The sequence below is a fragment of the Dasypus novemcinctus genome, chromosome 11 (genome assembly GCF_030445035.2).
Source record: "Dasypus novemcinctus isolate mDasNov1 chromosome 11, mDasNov1.1.hap2, whole genome shotgun sequence".
Lineage (NCBI taxonomy): Eukaryota > Metazoa > Chordata > Mammalia > Cingulata > Dasypodidae > Dasypus > Dasypus novemcinctus.
The window spans coordinates 15,060,547-15,065,615 of record NC_080683.1 but is presented as its reverse complement, the minus strand read 5'-3'; positions in this window follow the sequence as shown (position 1 = coordinate 15,065,615).

Sequence of the window (5,069 nt, the reverse complement as noted above, 5' to 3'; positions counted from 1 at the left end):
AAAAGAAAAAGAACAGTGTATATTTTGATACCTCCAGATGGTGATATAATTTGATAAATAAAAGGTTCTGAAAGAGCTCTATTCAAATAGTCAAAAAATTAAATAAGCACTTATGTTATTACCTAAATTTAAAATGTTAATGAGATCTCTATAGTTTTAAGTCTTGATTAATAGAACTACTATAAGTTTCTTCATAAAAAATAGTTCTTGCTTAAATTAAAATGAATAATTTATAAAATGAAAGATGTGAAAGTTGGGTGAGTATTGAAAGAAGTAAAAAGTTTGTGGGAATGCTAACTGAAATTGAATAAGGAGTAATTTGTCTTAAAATAAAATGGATATTTTTATAAAATCAGAAATAGAGCTATGTGGGACAGAACTATGCATATAGTAAGTTGAAAAAGTATTGTGGTAGCGTTTGGTAAGATAACGTGTTTTGTAAAAGTAAAACAAACCTGAATGAATGCAAAAAGTGCAAAAACTGTGTGAAAAGGTCAACAATGGACTTTTGCAGTTCTTCAAGGCTTTCTGCCCTGGCCTGATGGCAATGAATCTGACTGCAGAGAAGAAACCTGTGGCAGTAACCCTACTAAGAAACATCAGAGACAATGGTATTTTAAGGGCCTAAAATAGGCAAACAATTGGGACAAACTGAAAGGTCCTTGCTACCTTATCAAATTATTAAATGTTTGGTTGGGTAAGACAAAACTATGCTCTCTGCTGTAATTGATAAAGTACAATGCTTTCTCATGTTAAAAGAATTTGTAATATTGTTGGAATACTTAAAATCTTTTATCCCTCACTGAGATGTGTTAATTAGGAAAGGTCCTTCATGGGAGTAGGAGGACCTCCAGCTGCTTTAAAAAATAATAAAAGAGGGAGAAGGTGGATATTGACCTAGCCTGTGAATTGGACATGGCCCCAGGTCCAGTGAAGATGCTAAGAGCACTATAAAAACTGGGGTGATAATTGATCGAGTACTGGCCTATATAGCCTTGCCGGTTGGGAATATCAAGCCCATGAGAAATGAAAGTCTATTCATTAATTGTCTGATAGTTGGAAGTCTTATTGTTTGTTGTTGCAGTTATAGATTCTGTATAAGAAGCTTGAATACTAATCATAACTTTAATAATAAAACATATTGTGTACTTAAGTGATTTGATGAACTGTAAGTGATATATAAATGTACCTTGTTGAATGTGTTGAGAAAAAATTTAATGAGTATTGTTCAAATCTAAAAGTGAGAATATCATGCAGGAAGCTTTGTTAATCAGTGAAACATCATTTGCATAGACTTAGAAAAAACAAAAAGGGGAAATGTGGGGGGAAGTTTAGCCTTATTGTAAATGTTACACCTGTTCTATTGTAGATGTTGCAGTTGTTCCCTATTATTGTAGATGATGTTGCAGGTCAGATAGCAAACAGCTTGGTAGTTTCCTAGGTGGAAACCTGGGTAGAGGCTCTCAGTTCCAGAAGCTGTGAGTACCTTGGTCCTATCTTTATCTCCTCTCTTGTGTCTTTCTCTCTGTCCTTTATTTTGTAAAGTTCTACGTTGCCTTCCCTTCCAGCCAACCTATTGCTGAGCTGATCTCAGCAATCAGGGAAGCAGATGTGCTCAAGTGATTGGGCTTCCATCTACCATATGGGAAGACCCAGGTTTGATCCCCAGGGTCCCGTGGTAAAGGTGTGCCTGTGTGGTAGCCAGTGCCCACACGGTGACCCACGCAGCAAGCCAAGTGCCCACGCAGTGAGTCAGTGCCCACATAACAAGATGATGACACAACAAAAAAGAGAGACGAAGGGGAGAGTCAAGGCGAGATGCAACAGACACTGGGAACTGAGAAGCAATTTCATTGAGATATATTCACATACTACAATCCATTAAAAATGTACACTAATGGTTTTTAGTATAATCACAGAATTGTGCATTCATCACCACAATCAATTTTATAACATTTTCATTACTCCAAAATGAAAAACCATACCACTTAGCAGTCATCTCTCAGTCCCACTATCCTTCCCCAGCCCTACATAACCACTAATCTATTTCAGTCTCTATAAAGTTATTTATTTTTACATTTTAATTATTTGGAATCATACAAAATGTAGTACTTTGTGTATGTTTTTTTCCCTTAGCATAATTTTTAAAAATATTATTTTTTATTTAGAGAAGTTGCAGGTTTATAAAAAAGTCAAGTAAAAACAAAGCATTCTCATATACACACCTATTGTTGACACTTTTCATTAGTGTGGTAACTTTGTTACAATTGAAAGAATATTTAAAATAGTACTATTAGGGGAGTAGATATGGCTCAAGAGATTGAGTGCCTGCTTCCCACATATGAGGTCCCAGGTTCATTTCCTGGTACCTCCTTAAAAACAAAAAAACAACAAACAGAAAGAAACCAACTCAGGGGACCTGATGTGGCTCAGTGGTTGAGTGCCAGCTTCCCACACTACAAGGCCCTGGGTTCAATATCTAGCCCCAGTACCTCAAAAAAACAACAACCAAGAACAAAAAACAAAACAAAAACAGTACAATTAGCTATAGTCCATAGTTTACATTAGGTATATTTTCCCCATATACCACCCTAATAACGCATTGTGTTACTGTCATACATTCATTATAATTAGTGAAAGAACATTCTTATATTATTAAACCATGTTCATTGTCTACTACAGTGTTCACTGTGTTATAGAGTTCCATGTTTTATCTTCTAACGTCCATTCTAGTAACACAAACAACCCAAAACTTTCCCTTTCAACCACATTACATACATTTTTTGGTGCTTTAATTATATTTCTAAGAATGTGGTGCCATCACTACCATCCATTTCCAAACTTTTCAATCAACCTAAATAGAAATTCTGCACAAATTAAGCATCAGCTTCCCATTCTCTACCCCCAATCTGTCACCTGGTAACCTATTTTCTAGATTCTAACTCTATGAGTTTGCTTATTATAATTAATTCATGTCAGTGAGATCATCAATATTTGTCCTTTTGTGTCTGGCTTATTCGACTCAGCATACTGTCCTCGAGGTTCATCACATGCATCAGGACTTCATTCCTTTCACAGCTGAATAATATTCCATTGTATCTACATACCACATTTTGTTTATTAATTTGCCAGTGGATGGACACTTGGGTTGCTTCCATCTGTTGGCAATTGTGAATAATCCCGCTGTAAACATCTGTGTGTCTGTATCTGTTTGACCTCCTGTTTTCGATTCTTCTGGGTATATACCCGGAAGCAGGATTGCTGGGCCATATGGTAATTCTATATGTAGCTTCCTGAGGAAGTAAATAAAAGAAATAGAATTCAGAATTGTCAAACTCTCTTGTGCATTCAAACCAGGCCTTCTGTACCCCGCATGGTGCCTTTCCATTTCAGTTACTGGGTAGACCAGTCGCTATGACCCCTAAAATAAAGTATCGCCCACATCTCTGGACATGCTCTGAAGTGGATGAAGAGAATGCGGCTCCACGGGAGCAGCGGGCAATGACTTGACATGACCAGGTTTGCAATGGACATTGCCTCCAGATTGGTTCTGTTTCATAATGCTTGTATTTGTCAGCAAAAGGAGTCCTGATGCAAAATACCAGAAATTGGTTGGCTTTTATAACGGGTATTTATTTGGGGTAGAAGCTTACAGTTACCAGGCCATAAAGCATAGGTTACTTTCCTCACCGCAGTCTGTTGCTACGTGTTGGAGCAAGGTGGCTGCCAACGTCTGCCAAGGGTTTAGGCTTCCTGGGTTCCTCTTTTTCCAGGGCTTGTTTCTCTCTGGGCTTAGCTGCTCTGCTGTCTCCACAAGACCAGCTGTAGACTTTCATGTAAAGAGCTCATCTCTCTTCCCGGGGCCTCCGCCGTGTCTGATGGAGCCTTCTCTCTGCTCATCTGTGTGCTTACTTCCTGCGCTCCAGCTTTAGTAACTCCAGCATCAAAACCCCAACTAACTCTTCTGTTCTGTCACGTAGTTTTCTCTGTGATTCCCCGCCCGCCCACCGTCCACCGGCCCAATCAAAGCCTTAATCATGATTTAATCAAGTAAGAGTGAAAACTCTGAATCCACTACAATCTAATGTGCAAACAGGCCAGTTTACAAACATAATCCAATATCTATTTTTGGAATTCATAAATAATGCCTAACTACCACAGTGCTGAAATGGTGCTATGCTCCAGGTGGAGCCTTACTCTCCTATTCTCTCTCTAGGATCAACAGTGTTGCAGCATGCTGGGTGTCTGAAGGATGTACCAAGTGGAGAAATAAATTACCAGAGTAATGTGAGTAGAACTTAAAAACAATTGGCATTATGACCTGCTCCCATGGAGAGACAACATGTATGGTGTTGCAAACCTGGAACTTAGTTCTATTACTGCAGCTCAAAGAGGAACTTGTGCATTGATTAGTATTGAGTACTATACCTATATTCCTGATGAATATAATAATATCTCTTCTATTCTAGATCATATACAGAAGGATATTGAACATGCTAGAAGTTCTGGTAAGTTTAATTCATTTTCTAACTAGTTAATGAAGGTGCCGATAAGATGAAAGAATCTTATCTGTCTTAAAGTACTGTCTTTATTTTGCTTGCTATATGCTTATCTTGTTGCTGCTTATACAGTCTTTGTGAGTTTATGTCTAGGGAAGTGCCTCTCCTCATACCTCTCCTAGCTGTCCTAGGCATAATCACCCTGTGGGAAAACTGGGGTTGGCAGTTTATACCAAACCCAGCAGGTCTACCACTATCTTTCCCTAGAGCTAACCAACAGCATAAAAGAACTCAAGGAAGAATGCTTTTTATTTTTCTTCCCCTCCCCCTCCCCTGCCCTGCTGTTTTTTGCTGTCTGTGTCCATTCTCTCTGTCATCTTCTGTATCTATTTCTCTCTTTTTGTCTTCTCATCATTCTCTGGGATTCACTGGGATTTGATCCTGAGGACCTCTGATGTGGAGAGAGGGTCCCTGTCGATTGTGCCACCTCAGTTCCTGGTCTCCGTTGTGCTTTACCTTGACTTTCCCCTGCTTCTCTCTTTTTATTGCATCATCATCTTGCTGCATGAC